At 42.8% G+C, this 21098-nt stretch overlaps 1 long non-coding RNA gene and 1 pseudogene across 1 annotated transcript; one reads left to right on the forward strand and one right to left on the reverse strand.

Moving 5' to 3' along the window:
• The window catches only part of LOC117191766, a 55865-nt pseudogene that overhangs the window by 7525 nt on the left and 27242 nt on the right, over nucleotides 1-21098 (forward strand).
• On the reverse strand, nucleotides 5201-5972 carry LOC117191781. The gene is made up of 2 exons (XR_004474073.1): nucleotides 5699-5972; nucleotides 5201-5567 (listed from the first exon to the last, which is right to left on the reverse strand). It is a non-coding gene; the product is annotated as an uncharacterized LOC117191781 (long non-coding RNA).

Raw genomic sequence — 21098 nt, forward strand, 5'->3', positions numbered from 1 at the left:
AATTGCCAAAACTATGCATCGTGGTATAGCCGCTCTATATAACGAATGACCCTTTTATATCTTTATTATCATATTGCTGATTTTGCATTGCTTTATATGAATATAAAACTTGATCAAAATGGAAAGACATGATGCGAGATGTGGATGCGATGCGAAGTAAAGCAACTAAAATTTTGTTGTAATGATTAGCTCAGTACGATGGGAAGGTGGGTCGGCGGAACGTGTATATACGTTTCACAAGAAAAGTCACACGTGCAAAAAGATTGACACACAACTCTATTTAACTTTTGACAGATGTCAGAAACAATCCCAAATAAGACACCTGCGTTCGTGGAAAAAGCTATCACCACTAGGTGAAAAAAGGTTATTGTGCTGAAACAGCTCCAAAATGAAAACTACGAAGTGCACGATATCTACAACCTGGGAATGGGTAGAAAGTACGGTCAATATTCCATTCTATTTTTTCCAGACCGTTTTCCACCGTCTACTTCGTCAGTTCGCCCTCGTCTGTACCGTCAGCTAGTGTTGGCTCGGTGCAGATTATAAATGTTTATAGAATTTTAATAAAAAAATGGAATATTTTGTTGAATAAAATAAAGATAAAAAAGAAATAGCAAGAGAGAAATAAGAAGCAAAGGAGGCGAAGGAGAATTGATTCAATAAAAAAAAGGTACAGAGGAAGTGCACCAGACCACCGACTGTTTCGTCTACAATCCGGCCTGTTGCCTCGACGCCTATCCGGCTTCTGAATGCTGCGATGCCGAAATTAATAAATGCAGTTGCTGATTTACTATGTATATAGGTTAGGTTAGGTTGAGGCGGCTGCCGGGCTCGCTCGGAACCCGTCACACTTAGGCCGGTTTCGGCCCGTTGTGATACCGCATAGGATCATTTCCTTCCTGCGTTGTGAGACTTCCTGTCAGCAATTATCCCAGCCAGATGCTCTCACAAAGTTCGCTATCCTCCTGGGACATAGTTTGGACATCTCTGAGATGTCGTGTAGAAAGGCTGAGCCCAGGTGCTGTAGCCTTCTTCTGCTGAGAGCTGGGCAGGAGCAGAACAGATGTTCCACTGTCTCCTCCTCTTCCTCGTCTCTACAGCTGCGACAAAAATCGTTATGTGGGGCCCCCAGCCTGTTAGCGTGGGTGCCTATTAGCCAGTGTCCCGTGAGGGAACGTGTGACCACGCTGCACCTTTTCCTGCTTAACTTGAGGAGCTCGGAGGTGCGCTTCATGTCCATGGTCGGCCATGTTTGCCGAGTTGTGCGACATCATCTCACTGTTTGCCACATATCGTTGTTTAGTCGCTTGTATTGCTCCCTTATAATGAGCTTACAGGTGGCCATTGGCATACAGATATCCTCCTTGTCTTGGAGAAGGGGGATTGTAGTGCCAGATCTGGCCAGCTCGTCCGCTATACAGTTGCCCTCGATGTCCCGGTGGCCCGGGACCCAAATCAGGCTAATAGCAAATTGCTGAGCCATCTCGTGCAGAGATTTGCGGCAGTCTGCCACGGTGGCCGAGTTCGAGGAAATCGCGCTCAGCGATTTGATCGCAGCCTGGCTGTCGCTATAAATGTTTAGCTTGGTTGCCGTGACGGCAGCCGCTTGTAGGCAGTCTAGAGCCTCCCTGATTGCTATGACTTCCGCTTGAAAGACACTGCAATGATCTGGGAGTCTGAAGGAATGCCTTATGCTTAGCTGTTCAGAGTAGATTCCCCCTCCGACTCTGTCGTCCAGCTTTGATCCATCTGTGAAGATGTTTATGGCCCCATCTGGGCCTGGGAGTCCCTCGAGCCATTCGTCTCTGTGAGGGATGATTGTGTCGAAGGGAGTGTCTGTGTACTCTCTTGGAACTTGGTAGTCTGTTTTTGAGGGGACGGTACTGCTATTATTTAATATGGCTGAGTGACCTATGCACTGTGTCACCCATTGATCTGAGTCTCTTAGACGTATTGCTGCTGCTTCTGCCCGTTCCTTTCCTGCGAGGTCAAGGCTCTGTAGGCATAGGATGGCATTTAGCGCATCATTTGGGGTGGTGCGAAGAGCTCCGCTGATGCATAGGGCGGCAGTCCGCTGGACTTTGCCCAGTTGCTTGGTGATCGCCCTTTTTGATAGGGCCGGCCACCACACCGTAACTCCGTAGAGTAGTATTGGTCTAACTATAGCTTGATATATCCATTGGACTATGCTTGGGATCATTCCCCATCTTAGCCCAATAGCTTTTTTGCATGTGTAGAGTGCAGTCATTGCCTTCTTCACTCTGTCTTTGACATTCAGGTTCCAGCTAAGCTTCTTGTCAATTACCAACCCTAAGTAACTGGCACTGTCGCTAAAGGAGAGCCTGCATCCTTGTAGTATTGGAGGGTTGAGGGGCGGGACCTTGTATTTATTTGTGAATAGTACGAGTTCCGTTTTTGAGGGATTTACTCCCAGACCGCGCGATTCTGTCCAATCCGACAGTTGCGCTAGCTTTGTGGACATTAAGTCGCACAGTGTTTGGGGGTATTTCCCCGAGAAGATAATCGCAACGTCGTCCGCATAGGCCACGACATTGCAGCCCCCCCTTCCAGGTCACATAGAATCTTGTTGACTGCTATGTTCCACAGAAGAGGAGACAGGACACCACCTTGCGGGGTGCCTCTGTTGACATACCTTGACTGGGCGGACGATCCCATCGATGATGTCACCGTCCTGCATGTGAGCAATTGATCAATGAGCATCACCAAGTGACGGTCCACCCCCAGGTCAGTCAGGGCTTCTGTAATGGCGCCCGGTACAACGTTGTTGAAAGCTCCCTCAATATCGAGAAAGGCTATGAGTGAGTACTCTTTGTGATGCAGAGATTTCTCTACCGCTGAGATCACTTCATGAAGAGCCGTTTCCGTGGATTTTCCTTTCCGGTAGGCATGCTGTGCGCCTGACAGCAACTGAGGGTGTATAGTTGTCCTCAGTTGCAGCCCGACGAGTCTCTCAAAGGTTTTGAGAAGGAAGGACGATAGGCTGATTGGTCTAAAGTCTTTTGCAGCTGAGTGCGAGGCTTTCCCAGCTTTGGGAATGAAGACTATCTTTGCCTTAAGAAATGTTCGCGGGATTGTACCCACAGCCAGTATCTTCCTGAAGATACCTTGTAGCCAGTTGATGGCCGTATCCCCGGCCTTCTGAAGTTGGGCCGGGATTACCTGGTCGGGGCCTGGCGATTTGAACGGGTTGAAGCTGTTTATTGCCCAGCTTATGTTACCTTTTGTGAGGATGTGATCCATCGAGGTTACCGGTCCCTGTCCTGGAAGATGTGCCGTCTCGATGGTTGTGCACCCTGGAAAATGTGTGTCTAGTAGAATCTGCAGGGACTCCTCACTGGAGTTAGTCCACGTGCCGTCATTCCTTTTAAGATACCCTACCGAGGGGTTAGTTTTTGAGAGAATCTTGCGAAGCCTTGCGGCCTCTGACGTTTCCTCAATTTCCGAACAAAATTTTTGCCAAGAGGCCCTTTTTGCTTTCCTTGTTTCCTTTTTATATAGTGACAGACTGATTTTGTAGTCTGCCCAGTGGCTCTCCTCGTTCGCGCTTTTGGCCCTGTTGAAGAGGGTCCTGCAGCTTTTACGTAGGATGTCTATTTGTTTTGACCCCTTTTTCCCCTAGGTTTGCTAGAGGGGCACGCTGCCGCGAAGGCTTTGTTGCATGCCTCTGTGAACCTGTTCACTAGGCGATCTAGGTCGTCTTTTGTGTCAGGGCATGATGGTGCTTTGGAGGGGAGTAAGTCCTCCAGGGCTGAGCTATATTTTTCCCAGTTGGCTTTCCTGGGATTAATATAGTCCTTAGGTTTCGGACACTCGAGGGATAGTGTGGTCTCGATGTATCTGTGGTCAGAGAAAGAGTGGTCATCAAGGACTTGCCAACTCTTGACTATGTCTAACAGGTTGGAAGACACTAGGGTGATGTCAATAACCTCCTGTCGATTTTTAATTATAAAAGTGGGGTCGTTGCCCCGATTACAAATAAATAGATTTGAGTTGAGGATGAAGCTGAAAAGTGACTCACCCCTTACATTTGTGTTCGAGCTCCCCCATTGAGTGTGGTGAGCGTTGGCATCGCAACCTATTAATAGGTCTATGTCCGACCTCTCGCTGTCGCTGGCTAGTTTGCGAACCAGGTCGTTGGGAGGATCGTTTCTCTCATGGGCCATGTAGGACGACATCAGCCTTAGATGTGTCCCTTTCAGCTCTAGGCTTGCCGCCGTGTTGTCGCTATCGCTATAGTTATGGAGCAGAAAGATATTAAGGTGCTTTCTGGCGAGAATGCAGGTGCGGGTTTTACCTTCATGTTGAGCTACAATTATCTTGTACTCCTTCGACCCTAGTCCACAAACCTTGTCTCCCACTATCCAAGGTTCCTGGATCAGGGCTACGTCTGCTCCGCTCTCTTCGAGGCGGAGTATAAGAGCAGCGGATGCTGCCTTACAGTGGTGGAGATTGATCTGAAGGAGCCTCAAGGACATCCTTAGTGTTCTCCACCACTGTAATGTCGGCATCCGGATCATCCTCGACTTCCTCGTGGCAACACATAGCCCTCTGGGTCTATCTCCGTGTGATCGTCGGGTGCTTCGATCTCCGAGGCAGCGTCCTGCTCAACTGGCTTGTCGACAGGACGTGACTCGGCCGCCGCATCCGACTTGTAGACCTTTACGGTCACAGAGCTGAACCCAAAATTGAGCTCGCCTTTGGCAGCTCCCCTTTGGGACCCCTTTGGGCTTTCCCTAGCATCTTCCGCCGCGCAGGTTTTCCCTGCTGACTTGCGGGTCGGGCCAGGCCTTTGGGCCGCTGCCTTCCCCTGTTTGGGATTGCTCCCTGTTGGCATTTGGGGAGTGCCAGACTCATTTTTTTTGTTTTTAAATTCTTCCATTCTTTTTCCCACGAGCTGCAGAGAAGGGGTACGGTCCGTCCGGGCAGAGATCCACGTTGCCCGGATAAGGCATACTTAGAACAGGGGGCTGCCAAGTCCCTGAGTACTATGTATATAACAAGGTCGAAATAATTATAGTCATAAAATCAAAATCAAAATCAACAGAAATAAAATGTAAAAACATTTTGTTTAGCTTTATAACATTGTAATTTAAAAAAAAAGCGCCGATAAGTTGCGCTTATCGCACAAAAATACCGATATTTTTTCGCAAGCCTGGAGGGATTTTTCATCGCAACACTATCCATTTCATTACGTTTTATTTCTGACCTTCTTTGCTCAAACCTTATTTTAGGCACAATAAAATTAAATTAAGCATTTAAAGCTAGCTAATCTTCTAGAAAATGTATTCATCTATCGGATAAAATTATGTTTTGAGGACTGAAGGTCTTAGCTAATCTTAAGTCGAATTAAGTCAGCATGATTCGTGATTAAATATATTTATAGCACTTTAGGTGAAAAATATCGTGGTCTTTTTTTATATAAAGATGAAGAACCTGCAAGAGTAAATATTTTTTTTTGTCTAGTTCAAGTTATTATCAGTTTAAATAAAGGGGGTTTAAGTGGGCTAAGTACGTTTTTTATCAGACGGTCAGACTTCTGCTCTCTTCTGAAACGAAAAAATGAGTCGTTATTTTTTAATGGGCCTTAAAAACGGGTATGGACAACAAACAAAAAAAGCCAAGGCAAATTGCAAGGTTCGTACGAACCTTACCTCGGCGTTGTTGACAAACAATATACCTTGAAGTCAAAAGGGTGACTTTATCCTTTTATCCTCTTTTTTCTCGTTTTTATAAGCAAAAATTCCATGTAGGTAACAAAAGGGGTTGATGAATTATTCGTCTAATAATTTTAATGTGTCATATTGATAAATCGTTCACTCTTTCTTGCGACGAAAAATTGAGTCGTAATTTAAAATGGGCTATAAAAAAGGGTAAGGACAAGGGGCAAAAACAGCCAAGACATATGTCGAGGTTCGCGTGTGATGAAAATATTAAGCAAAAGTGGATTTCAGCTTGCATTCGGTTGCATTTTCAGTGCCCTTTTCCATGCTGGTCATACCCTTTTTTTTCTTCCATTATGTGTATATATATACTGAATATATACTGAAAATATACTGAATGCGAGTACGCGTTGACAATAAATCGAAAACTATAGAGGTGCTACCGTTAAAATCGTTAAAAGTCAAACCCAAACACACAGACAACGCGAAGACCAAGGAGCAAGTGGATAGTGGAGTAGGCAAAAGTGAAAGAGAAAATAGAGAGAACGCGAAACGTAACGCAACAAGGCAATAAACAGTGAGTAAAGCAACCGCTGAAACGACGTGCGACGCGTCGAAATGTGAGTTCCTGCGTGTTTGTGTGTGTGTGTGTGCATGTGTGTGTTGGTGCGCTGAAAGTGCAGCTGTCGCTTGAAACAAATAAAACCGCACAATTTCCATATAAAAAGACATTGCAAGACGCAGCTTGCCAGCAATATATCAATAAATCGGTAGTGCGAGAAAACAGCGAAAACCGAAGGCGAGGAGCAAGCGCGACAAGAAAAAATAAAATGCATGTAGAATAATTTTAACGCCCAAAAGTCTCCGGTCTGTCGGCGACGCTGACGCTGACGCTGATGTCGATGCCAACGCCGACGCCGCTTGTTGAAACAAATGCATCGAAATACGTGCATTTCGGTGAAAATTGAGTTGAATTTGCACAAATGCAGTGCTGACAAAGTGAAACGAGAGAATAAAAAACAATATTAATGTGCAAAATATGCGGAAAACTGCTTTGAAATGTGGAGAGCGCAGAACAGCGGTACACAAAAGAAGGAAAGAGAGAAGGGAGAAAAGGAATGGAATGATGGCCGCTTATACCTGCTCTGCTTCGAAAAAGAAATCGAAACCAGCCACCAAAAATGTTTGCTGCCGGCTCTGCCGCTGCTCCTGCTGCACTCTTCGGAATGCAAACTGGTTAATGGTTCATTTCTAGACACAGCCGGCTTGAGCAACTGTGGCCATATTTTTTCTTCTTTTGCGCTCTTCCCTTTTGAAACTGTTCTCGCCGCCTCCGTTTTGTGCCGCTCTTCTAAGATAAAGAGCGCGCGTCTCGAGATAAATGCGAAAAATATTGTATCTCAATGGCCGCGGTGTTTCCGATGTGAAAATTAAACGAAACCGTATTCATTATTTTGTGTTTGTTCTGCTGAACAGAAAAGTGTGTATTAAAAAACCTCAATAGCACCCACATTACGACGAGAAAACTCAAACGACAAAACCATAGTTGAATTGAGTGAGAATAATATATATATATATAGAGAGAGAGAGAGAGAGAGAGAGTAAATACACCGCTACAATGTCGGAAGAAGTAGATCGCAACGATCCCGAGCTGAAATACCTTTCGGTGGAACGGAACCAATACAATGATCCGGCCACACAGGCGGAATGGACACAGAAGCGCCTGGTCTGGGTGCCCCACGAGAATCAAGTGAGTTCTACTGAAGAACCCTTGCCCACATATTCCTCCTGCATATTCGCACATTCATTTCTCTGCTGAAATCATCAGCGTTAAAAGATGCCACAGTTCTTCAAGTTGGTCAAAAACCAAATCAATTTGCCGCTAAAAGGGTTTTGCACAACATTTTCCAATTTGCATATCGCAGCCACACTCTGACTCACTCACACCAAACAAAAGAGAACGAAAGAGCGGGAGAGCAGGGTCAGGGATCCAGCGAGAGCGAGGCAAAACAAGTTTGTAATCTCTGTCCCTGTATTAGTGTTGAGATATGTTCTGCATGTGTGTGTTTGTGTGTGTGTGTGAGTACTGCCTCTAGCTACCCTGCAGTACGGGTCATTAATGACTCAGCTGCTGACACGTCGATGACCGCGTCACTACCCCCGATGACATAGTCGATGACCGGCCATACGCTGAGCTGATGACATTAACATGGAGATGTCCTAGGGCATAATCGATGACATTGTCATCGAGCATTGCCGAAAAATCATGACTTAATAAGCGATGATTTTTCACGATTTTTTGGCTTAAATCATCGCTTATTAAATGCATGATTTTTGCCTAAAGATCATGCACATAATAAGCGATGATTTTTACCTAAAAATCATGCATTTTATAGGTGATGATTTTTACCTAAATATCATGCACTTAATAAGTGATGATTTGTCACGTAAAATCATGCATTTAATATAAAAAGTAATACATTGTAATTGTTTATTTTTCCAATTATTTTTATTTATTATTATTCATTATTGTCTGCTTTGTTTTTTTTTTCTCTTGAGGTCTTCTGAAAATGACTATTCTTAATGTTGTGAATAGCCTTCCGAATAACTTTTTCTGCTGGCTCGTCGGGTATTTTCATCTTCACCGCCGCTGAAATAATTTTTTATTATTTTATAATTTTTTTACCCTCAGAAATATACCAAAATATACCGCATTTTCAAAATATACCGTAAATATACTGACGAACTCAAGCTCTATAATCCATATTCCTCGTTTTTGATATTCCGTGGAATATTAATAGCTATCTATATCTCTCAGCCCTACCCACATAATTTTATACGATTTATGAATCAATTTTTTACTAACTGGCTTACTCTAAATACTTGCTCTTGCAGCAGAGACTAAATTTTTGCCTGGGATGACAAACATTTTCTCAATTCTATAATATCCTTTCCTAGGGTATGCATTGTTGCTTGCATTTTTCCGCAACATGGAACGCGATTATTGCTTTCCGCCAATGAAAATTATGGCAGGAAACGGCTGCGACAGAATGTCAGGATGCGTCGTGTTAATATTCCCCAATAATTGGTAATATTCACCCTAAGTCGATGTCCAAATATAGTAATTTAAGAACATAATTTAAAAGTATGGAATGGGACTCATTGTTGTCAACCGGTTATTACCGATTCAAATAAATACTGAAATATACGGTATTATTTTCAATATATACCGACGTATTTTTGATATTCTGGCGAATATTACTAGCTAAATAGAACCCTCAGGCCTGCCCACATAATTTTATCCGACTAATGAATCAATTTTCTACTCGACTGGTTTATTTTAAATACTTGCTTTTATTTGATTTTGCCCAAAGGTCAAACAAATAAAACGTAAGAGATTATCTATATAATGTGTTTGTACAAAAATTGTGTGTACACACTTGCAACCATGGTCGATCTATCGGCCTAGCCCGCCAGATTCGAATCTATCCTTCTTCGTTCTAATCTGTGCGCCCAAAAGTACGCTGACCGCAATTGCCAAAACTATGCATCGTGGTATAGCTGCTCTGTATAACGAATGACCCTTTTATATCTTTATTATCATATTGCTGATTTTGCATTGCTTTATATGAATATAAAACTTGATCAAAATGGAAAGACATGATGCGTGATGTGGATACATCTCATACATACATACTCATTCACTCATACACAAATAACATTTTGATTCTCATACTTTTCTTCCTGGAAGCAGAATGGTTAAAGTTCAAGTGTGACTAATTGAATGGACATTTTTCTTGTCTCCTTTTTTGCAGGGCTTCGTGGCCGCTAGTATTAAGCGGGAACATGGCGACGAGGTTGAGGTTGAACTGGCCGAGACCGGCAAGAGGGTCATGATTCTGCGCGACGATATACAAAAGATGAATCCGCCAAAATTCGACAAAGTCGAGGATATGGCCGATCTGACGTGCCTCAACGAGGCTTCCGTGCTGCACAACATTAAAGACAGATACTACTCTGGCTTGATCTATGTAAGTATTAAACTATATATTTCCTTCGTTACTCATAAACATAAAATTAACGCCCTGGAATTCAACGGATTCCCAGTCCAGATCAATGAAAACTTCATTCTTAGTGCGAGCGAAAAACGAAGCTCTGGATCGGATCTACTCATGTCTAGGTTAACCCCAACTTATTCCTTTGGTCTGCACGTTCACTCGGTTCTTGAAAATTTATATCTATACATTTCTGTCTAAAATGGGGTTCCTTCACGCCACATACATATTTACATACAAATTTGTGTTGGAAGACTTGAAAGTTGCCGCTGTGCCAGCTGTTGGCAAGATGACGACGACGACAGCCACCATGATGCTAATAGTGATGATGATGACGACTTTAGAGTAAACAACAACAGCATAAATACATGTGTACATATGTACATATATATTTTCCATCCCAATAAGTCCCTAAGTTTTCTGGAATTATTGAAAAGCGAAACTCTGTCCTCAACCCAGCCCGAGTTCGTCTCTTTCTAAGTATTCGCCTGAAAGCTTCGCAAATATTTGACACACAAATATCATTCAATCACTCGATTCCTAACTCTAGCCTGTTTTCCCTCTCAAACCCCCCGAACATCCGCTCTTAATTGTTATGCCAAAAGGGTTTTCTGTTCGAAAATTACAAATTTACCAAAATCAGAAAGCCAATTACTAATAGATTTCATGCAATGCATTTAAATGGGAAGGAGGATATAAATTCATGTCTGCTTTTGTTGCTCGCCTCTCCCCTACTTTTTATACCCGATACTCAAAATGAGTATGGGGGTATATTAGATTTGTGGTAAAAGTGGATGTGTGTAACGTCCAGAAGGAATCGTTTCCGACCCCATAAAGTATATATATTCTTGATCAGCATCAATAGCCGAGTCGATTGAGCCCTGTCTGTCTGTCCGTCTGTCCGTCCCCTTCAGCGCCTAGTGCTCAAAGACTATAAGAGCTAGAGCAACGATGTTTTGGATCCAGACTTCTGTGATATGTCATTGCTACAAGAATATTTCAAAACTTTGCCCCGCCCACTTCCGCCCCCACAAAGGGCGAAAATCTGTGGCATCCACAATTTCGACGATGCGAGAAAACTAAAAACGCAGAATCGTAGAAGATGACTATATCTTCTAGAGTGTAAAATCTGAACCAGATCGTATAATTATTATAGCCAGAATCAAGAAAACAATTTCATTCTTTCTCGCTCTGTCTCTCTCTAACACACAGGTTTCATGGTCGGTTTTCCCAATTGCAAAATATGAGTTCAAGGATCTCAGAACCTATAAGAGCCAGAGCAACCAAATTTGGTATCCACACTCCTGTGATATCGGACCTTGACCGTTTCGTGTCCAAATTTCGCCACACCCCCTTCCGCCCCCGCAAAGGACGAAAATCTGGGGCATCCACAAATCTCAGAGACTATTAAGGCTAGAGTAACCAAATTTGGTATCCGCACTTCTGTTATATCTCACTATAAAACGTATATCTCAGAATTTCGCCCCACCCCCTTCCGCCCCCACAAAGGACGAAAATCTGTTGCATCCACAATATTGCACATTCGAGAAAACTAAAAACGCAGAATCATAGATAATGACCATATCTATCAGATTGCTGAATCTGGATCAGATCAGATAATTTTTATAGCCAAAAGGAACAAATCAATTTGCACTGGCTTCGCAGCGCCCGACGTCACGCTCTGACTGATTTTCTGTCTCTCTCGCACGCACTCTTTGTCGTGTCGTTTAATATTAGCGGCGTCTGCCGGAGGAGAGCCATACTGACTTAGTATCGGGTATAACTGTAGAGTTGCGGTGTCCGCAGCAACTCACAACGTTACCCCTCGTTTTTATTTGTTTTATTGTTTTCTAACAAATTATGTGACGCTTTTTTTTACATATTTTACGAGCTTGTCGCTGCTACTACTTATCTTACTCTGCCATCTTTCCAATTTTCGCTCTCTGTCTCTGTCCGTCTTTCTGCCTTGGGAGTTTTAATTTAATGCCCAAACGGTTGTTTCTACTTTTTGATGTTGGCGCGAACTGCTTTAAATTTGTTTAGATTGCTGTTGCTGTTTTTGCTGTTGTCGGGCCACGCTTCAGCGCACTTTCAGGCATTGTTGCTGCTAGAGGGTATTTCGACTTTGGCCAGACGTTTTCTGTCTATTCTGGAATAATGGAAACGTTGCCGTTGATTCGCTTTAAAAATTTACCCATAAGCGAATCGACGTGAGATGTAGTCCCAAATGGAAACACTCTAAGCTGTAGCTAATGGTGCTTTAATATTGAAGGGTATCAGAAACTTCAAACGTCAAAACTAGACTTAATTTCTTGTTTTTTTTTTTTGTTGCTGTCAGCGAGTTATTGTGTGCCCGCTTACAACTTACACAATCATTCCACGCACTTTGTTTCGCCTCTCTCTCTGCTCTCTTGCTGTCTTTTCCTCTTCGTTTTACACTGCCCCTATCTCTTTCGGGCGGACTGTCCCATTTAATTTGCTTGCCAATTGTTGCTGACGTGTTTTAGGCCGCTAACTTGTTGCATGGCCCGAGTGCGCCAAAGAAAGAAAGAAGTAAAGAGAGCGGATAACACAGGGTGACACAGAAGAAGAGAGAGAGAGAGAAAGGGAAATACGGGGGAGGGTCGCTGTGTTGAACGGCATAATTATTATAGTTTGTTGACATATAATTTGATTTTTAAATTTAATTTTAATTAATTCGACTGGCAGCTGCTTCTGACTTTGTGACTGCCGGTAGCTTGTAGCTTAATTAATATGCGTCGGCCGGCAGGCAGGCAGAACAAAAATAATATTACACTTACACACACTTTTACATGGATACAGTATGCAAATCAAAGTGTCAACACCTCTGGTGCAACAACAGCAACAAATATGGCCAATTTGTTGGACATGAAAATTTTTGCAGCGAATTGATTTGGGCGGAGAAAATGTTGTGTCAGCAGCCCACCAGAGGGAGCAGTGGCAGTAGTGGCAGTGGCAGTGGCAGGGGCTAGGGCGGGAAAAATGGTGCACGAATGAAACTGACCAAAGACCTCCCATAGTCCAGCCCACCTCCTTCCTTCCCCCTCTTCGCCAATTAGTTGCAGCCGATTGAAAATCAAATTGGGTTTGAAATATTCCACAAAACATTAAAATTTTAATTTTCTTCATTTACAATGTTGTATACTCTTTCGTAGGGTATTGCAATCTCCATCAGCAGCGTGCATTGTATAGGAATCAAGCATAGAAAAATTTCCAACTGTAAGGTTATACATTCTTCATACCTTAGACACAGACAGCTGGTCCCAAGCTACCCAAAACCCTGGTTTAGGCCATAGAAAAGATCCCATTGCTAAGGTATTGAAAGCATCGGCCTGCTTTGATAACCCCCCTTTGACTGCATTTTCTTGCAATTAATTGATTTATGTCCATCGGGTGACTGGGTGCAATTGCTCGACGCCAACAGCATCGCGGGAAAAGCGCTGAAAATTGTAATTTACATTTCGGGCCCATGCGTTGGCAGCTAAATATAATTGCACTTGACAGGGAGGATGACGTTGGTGCCTTGGCCACTTTTACAGGCTCCCCATATGAACATATTCACATATGTGTGTATTTATCTTTGCCCATTCCATATCCCTATTCGGAATCCATTCAGTTCTAACTATCTTTGAGATACGCTAATTGAAATGGCAAACTCAGGCGACGCCGAACCGAATCTTTTTTGGCATTTTAATATGGGAATTCTGTCACTTAATTTGCTTTGCAAGATTTTAATTTTTAGCCACGAGCGAGTGCAAATGTGCCACATGCTGAGGCAGAGACAGAGACAGACACCAGAGGTAGAGGTAGTGCAGAGGCGGCGGCTGTTGCGGAGTCTATGGCCACATGAGGCATGCATTTTGTGGCAAATTAATTATATTTCTCGCATATCAGCAGAACAATTTGTTCAAAAACTATTGGCACTAATAGTTTGCCCCTGCAACATGTGGGGGATGAATGGATGGGTGCCGGTAGGGGAAATGGGTGATGTGATGTGGATAGAGGTATAGGTAGAGTTGTCTTCGAGCACGTAATTAACATGAAAGACGCCGCCTTCTGCTTTTTTGTTTGTTTGTTTATTTTTGCTGTTGTTGCTGCCCTTGTTTGCCTGAATGTGCCCCTCGATTTGCTGTGCTTGCAACACGTTCGATACACAAATAAAATGCTTGTGCCCACATAAGGCCTGAATGCGGAGACCAAAATGGTCCACACGCTAAATGCCTGACAAATCTGGTAAGAGACTAAATGTTTGGTTTTTTTATGTCTTCTGTCCCTCCTCTCTCTCACTCTGCATAGAGCTAGTACTAACCAACAACTAGTTGTAGTACTAATGGAACTGCTTGAAATTTCAAATGAATATCAAACTGCTTGAATATGCTCCTTCCAATCGATAGAGTGAGAGGCAACTAGCTTGAACACCATTCAACTGCTTGCTGTTCGAAGTGAATAGCTGCTTTTAATTTGAGCATCATACTAAGCCCGCTCTGCTTCTACCTCCTACCCTAGCTGGAGTGAGAGGGAGCTACTGTAAGGCAGTTCGAACTGTTGTCTTCTTTAAATGCTGAACTGCTTGTTGCAGAGAAAGCCCCCCAACTCACGTAAAAATAATAGTCCACCCAAAGCTGATTCTTGTATCTCTCTCTGCGGTGACTCGCCTTTGTCCCCTCTCACCTCATATAAATACCTCCCTCCATAATATAAGTAAATCTCGCTGTAATTTAATTGCCTCTGTGGCGCTGTTGCTACTTGCTTGAGATTTACATAAATTTCATGATTTTAACTTATCCGCTGACCATATAAGGCCCAACCCAAGATCGGGGCAGGCCACGCAGGCAGCTAGGCTCCATTGATTGATGATGGTCAATTCCTGCCTGCCTGAACCATTCATCAGGATAATGACTCAGTGCAGCAGCATACAAAGAGCTTGAAGTGCCGCAAAAGTGTGTGGAGAGACGCGATCCGAGCCCAGATCCGAAAGTAAACATTGCCGTCACGAGCGACGGCCACTTCTAAACGATTGCCAAAAAAAGCAAAGAAACAAAAACAGTTTTTTCTGCCATTTTTGGATGCCTGACAAGCACACATATGTACATCTATGGCTACTAAAGCAAGGTTACTGATTGTCGAGACGTGATTTTGTTATTTCTTCCAAGAGGCTCTTTAAACTATGGGTAGATACATATACATATATGTATGTATGAGTCAGTCGGGGACCACTCTTCCCTGGCCTGTGCTCCTCCGCTCAAATAGAGAGATTTTCGGCAGATTTACATTGAGACCCGTACTTTCCATTTCAATCTGTATCTGTCACACACGAATGGGTGTGTGTGGGTTGTCTACTCCCCCTTCCCTCGTAAAGTTTGTTGTTTTTTTTCTCCTTTCGCATTTAATGTTTGCTGGATATTTAAATGATACTCGTACAACAAATAGCAAAAAGCCGCAGCCGCAGTCACAGTTTTGTAGGCTGGTAGATACCAGCGGATACAGATACAACTATAGATACAGATATAGCAGCGGATACAGCTTGTGGGAAATACAGATACATGCGTTTGCTGTTTATGGTGCTGGCCAACTTTAAAGCACATGTCTTGCTTCAAGCCCATGTTGTATCTGTGTGTGTGTGCGTTAGAGTTTGGGCAACACTAAGCCACTGAACATCAGTCGCCGCCACCTCGCCGGCTGCCTGCCGATTGCAGGGGCTGCCAGGGGCTGTTCGTCGTTAGTCCCCATGTTTGCAGCTCCAATAACATACATATGCCATACTACACATGCCATACGATGCCATCGAAAATGAAGCCAAAACTTTGCTTTGTTTTCCACGTTCCTGAAGCCACTTTCAGCCTGCCAGATGATCCCGATCCCGATCGGTAAAGCTATCCATTCTTGTTATATTTCTCTCCTCTCTATATAATTTCTCTATGCAATAAGAAAAGAAGATGATTCTTAAATCAGACCCCAATACAAAGTGGGCTACAGTGCCAATCTTTTTTTGAGAGCATCAATCTTCTTATGAATATGAAAGTAGTAGAATTTCCCCTACAACCAAATGCCAAACACACTTGCGCCTAGATCATTATTTTTCAGACACGGGGGTTGCAGGTGTCTTGCCCCCTTGTTACTTATATTAATAATTTACTTTTCCAGACATATTCCGGTCTATTTTGCGTTGTGGTCAATCCGTACAAGAAACTCCCCATCTACACCGCAAAGATTATGGAACGGTATAAGGGTATAAAGCGACACGAAGTGCCCCCGCATGTGTTTGCAATAACGGACAGTGCCTATAGAAACATGTTGGGTGGTAAGTACAGTCCTCTCCTTATACACACATAAATATAGTACATACATATATGTATAACCAAAGACTATACAATACCAAGATGTTGCATGAGGAACAAATGCTTTTTATACCCGATACTCAAAATGAGTATTGGGGTATATTAGATTTGTGGTAAAAGTGGATGTGTGTAACGTCCAGAAGGAATCGTTTCCGACCCCATAAAGTATATATATTCTTGATCAGCATCAATAGCCGAGTCGATTGAGCCATGTCTGTCTGTCCGTCTGTCCGTCCCCTTCAGCGCCTAGTGCTCAAAGACTATAAGAGCGAGAGCAACGATGTTTTGGATCCAGACTTCTGTGATATGTCATTGCTACAAGAATATTTCAAAACTTTGCCCCGCCCACTTCCGCCCCCACAAAGGGCGAAAATCTGTGGCATCCACAATTTCGACGATGCGAGAAAACTAAAAACGCAGAATCGTAGAAGATGACTATATCTTCTAGAGTGTAAAATCTGAACCAGATCGTATAATTATTATAGCCAGAATCAAGAAAACAATTTCATTTTTTCTCGCTCTGTCTCTCTCTAACACACAGGTTTCATGGTCGGTTTTGCCAATTGCAAAATATGAGTTCAAGCATCTCAGAACCTATAAAAGCCAGATCAACCAAATTTGGTATCCACACTCCTGTGATATCGGACCTTGACCATTTTGTGTCAAAATTTCGCCACACCCCCTTCCATCCCCGCAAAGGACGAAAATCTGAGGCATCCACAAATCTCAGAGACTATTAAGGCTAGAGTAACCAAATTTGGTACACACACTCCTTTAAGATGTCACTATAAAACGTATATCTCAAAATTTCGCCCCACCCCCTTCCGCCCACACAAAGGACGAAAATCTGTTGCATCCACAATATTGCAGATTCGAGAAAACTAAAAACGCAGAATCATAGATAACGACCATATCTATCCGGTTGCTGAATCTGGATCAGATCAGATAATTTTTATAGCCAAAAGGAACAAATCAATTTGCACTGGCTACGCAGCGCCCGACGTCACGCTCAGACTGATTTTCTGTCTCTCTCGCACGCACTCTTTGTCGTGTCGTTCAATATTAGCAGCGTCTGCCGGAGGAGAGCCATACTGACTTAGTATCGGGTATAACTGTAGAGTTGCGGTGTCCGCAGCAACTCACAACGTTCCCCTCGTTTTTTCTTGAAACATTTTTTCGAACATTTTAATTTCCATTTTCCATTTTTGTTTTGTCAGCAGCCAAATTTGTTGTTGTTGCGGTAATGAAGTGTGTCACTCGCTCCTCGTCCCACTCTGCCACCCTCTCCTCGTCCCACTCTGCCGCTCTCTCGCTCTTAAATCGTACTTACGTCTACCCTTCTCTCTCCCTCTCTCTGCAGATCGCGAAGACCAATCGATTTTGTGTACTGGCGAATCGGGTGCTGGCAAGACGGAGAACACCAAGAAGGTCATCCAATTTCTGGCCTATGTGGCAGCCTCCAAGCCCAAGGGCTCTGGTGCGGTAAGTACAAGAAGGAACACAACTCTCGTCGGCTCCAAAATAAGATAAATGACTCCAAGAACAGAAACGAATGCAAAGTTGTATCTACACTGGGGGAAAATTCCAATCACATTCCATATTCGTAGATGATTCGTGGACTGATTCCAATGGGATGTTGCATCAGTTGAGAAAGGGTCGTACAAGGGTCCTCTCAAAATTGGAATTGGAATAATCCTAATCCTAAATCCCAAATCCTCATGAGGAATGTGTTCTAGCAGAAGTTTTTTCCCTCAGTGCATCATCAGTGGGAGAGATCCATACACATATGTATGTTCTGCCTCTACTCGTAGATACAGTTCCATTTTGGATTGGATATGTGTGCTTATAAAATGGTTATTAAACTCACATTAATGACACGCAAGCTGCTCCCAGCAATTGTTATTGTTTGCCATATTAATTAATTAGAGAGAACGTTCAAGGGAGATGCACGACTCGTATAGATATCTACGATACGTTCACTTACACTCACACGACTATATATGTATCTATTATGGTATGTATGTAGTAGTTTAAGTTGCTTGATGGCAACGAGTAACATTTATTTGATAAGTATGTTGGACTTAAAATTATAACAGCTCCAAGTTTTACAAGTATGTTTGTGAATAATTATATGCGTGTACGTCTGATGCGTGGCTGAACTGACAACTGACTATCTCTCTCTCTTGCTATCGGCTCTCTCAGAGCCGATTACTGCTCTATCCCGACGACACGACGAAAACACGACCGCTTCGTGTCTCTCTCTTTCCTTCGTTTCCTACATTCGGCTGTCCTGACGGACCATTCGCCTCGGATGGGTCTAGCCAAGGTTTCATATATTCTGAAACTGTAGAGGTCTTATAGGGACCCTCAGTATCCCCAATCTTCTCGACTTCGTACCTTCCATGATTCTTTACCCTAACCACCTTATACGGCCCTAGATACTTTCCTTTTAGCTTTAATCCAGTACCATACTGAGTACGCTTGATAGCTACTAGCTCATTAACCTCATACTGTCTATCTAGTTTCCTTTTTAAGTCAAAACTCTTCTTGTTTTCCTGCTGTACCCGTGCAATGTTTTCAACTACTTCCTTTCTAATTTTTTCGCGGTCCTTGTTCAACTCTTCGATAAGTGATTCTTCCAATATTTCTTTTATTTTTGGATCCATTCCTATACGCATGTCTAGCCCAGTCAATATCTTGAAAGGTGTTACCTTGGTACTTCGCGGCTCAACACTGTTGATCATTTGCTGTACTTTTCCTAGATGCTTATACCAACTACCGGAATTACCCTGACACAATTTCGACAACATAGGCACCACTATCTTGTGCATCCTTTCGACTTGACCATTCCCACGTGGAACGCCTGTGGCAATCATTAAATGCTGTATTTTCTCTCTCTCACAATATTCACGAAACAAATTGGACATAAACGCTGCACCCCTATCCGTCACTATTCTGTTCGGATTACCAAAACTAGTCCCCTGAATTTCCAAACACTTAACGACCTCTTCAACACCTGTACTACGTGTAGAATATAACCAAACAAACTTAGAAAATCCATCAACGACAACCAGTATATAATTGTACTGTTTTTTAGTCATTTCCATTGGTCCAACGTGATCAATGTGATACGTTTGTAACGGCCTATCACCCTTGTCTATTGGTTGCAAATAACCCTCACGTTTTCCTGTCTTTTCATTGACAATGATACACTCGACACAACTATTTATTACGCGCCATACTTTGTCTTTTTAATTCGGAATATAATACGACTTTTCAATGATATCTTGTGTCTTTTTAACTGAAAAATGTCCTTGCTTATGTGCTATTGATATAATCTCATTTTCCAACTGAGCTGGTACTACGATGAGCTCCTTATCCGGATCCTTAAACAAAATCTGATTCTGAATATAATAATCCTCATATTCCTTGTCCTCCACAATACTTTTAACAGCCTTAACCCAATCGTCGGTTAGCTGAGCTTCTTTCAAACGATGAGCTATACTTTCGGTCACCATAAAACAAGATACACGACTCAACGCGTCAACGTGCCTCATCTTCGTTCCTGAGCGATGTTCTATAACATAATTAAAATCTTGTAGGTACATGGCCCAACGTGCTACTCTCAAAGGAACGTCTTTCTTTTTGATCGTCATTGTAAATGCATTACAATCTGTGACAATTTTGAACTTTATACCCAAAACGTATACACGCCATTTCGCTAAAGCTTCGATAATTGCCAGAACCTCAAGGTCATAAGCAGGATATTTCTCTTCACATGGCTTAGTCCTACGGCTCATATATTGAACTGGATGGAATTGGCTGTCTTCCAAACTCTTTTGCAGTAACACGGCTCCATACCCCCATTTTGATGCATCAGTATGGATTTCTGTCTCCAACTTCGGGTTGTACATTTCTAAAACAGGTCTACTAATCAATGCTACCTTTAGTTGTTCAAACGCAACCTGATGTATCTCCTTAAATTCAAATTTAACATCCTTCCGCAGCAGATCTGTCAATGGTTTTGCAATAACAGCATAACCCTCAATAAACTTTCGGAAATAAGAAGTCAATCCTATGAAACGCTGCACTGTTTTTTTATCAACTGGCACTGGGAACTTTTCGACTGCCCTCGTCTTCTCATCACTTGGTCTTATCGTGTTCTTTTCTATTATATACCCCAGAAAATTAACCTTTTGTCGTAACAGCTGACACTTTCTCCAATTTATACGTAGCCCATTCATTTCCGCTATCTTCAGTACTTTTCTCAACTTTAACAAACCCTCTTCTATATCTTGACTACAAATAATAACGTCATCCATATAGACTGCTGCTTCATTATTCTTTACCAAATCTCTCAACACAGCCATTATAAATCTGGTAAACACCGCTGGAGAATTTGAAATTCCAAATGGTACATATAAAAATTCGAACTGACCATTCTGAGTCACAAAAGACGTATATTTTTGAGACTCGACTTCTACAGGCACATGGAAAAAACCATTCGTTAAATCCAACGTGGTGAAATACTTTGCACCCTGCAGTTTCTCCAACGCTGTATCCATATGTGACATTGGAAAGTTATCGCGAACTATTTTCTCATTCAGCTTTCGGTAATCACAGCATAGTCTCTTGCTACCGTTCTTTTTCGGTACCAACACTACTGGTGATGCATACTCCGATGTACTTGGCTTTATAATCTTCTGAGCCAGCCACTCTTCCACTTGCTTGTCCACGATTTCCTGTTCACACAACGGTAATCGTCTCGGATGCTGGAAAACTGGTATCTCATCCACTAACACAATTTTCATTTTTATCGGCGCATCTACATTTCTCTGAGGTTGGTACTTTCCTACCATACCCCTAACCTCTCTAGCATGTGCTTCACTGAGATGACCAACATCAATTGAAAACTCCTTCTCAACTTCGTCAATACTTGACATGCAAATGCCTTTATATTCATTAAACAATTCCACGCATGAGGACGATGCTACCTGATCAAG

The sequence above is a fragment of the Drosophila miranda genome (assembly GCF_003369915.1).
Source record: "Drosophila miranda strain MSH22 chromosome Y unlocalized genomic scaffold, D.miranda_PacBio2.1 Contig_Y1_pilon, whole genome shotgun sequence".
NCBI classification, from domain to species: domain Eukaryota; kingdom Metazoa; phylum Arthropoda; class Insecta; order Diptera; family Drosophilidae; genus Drosophila; species Drosophila miranda.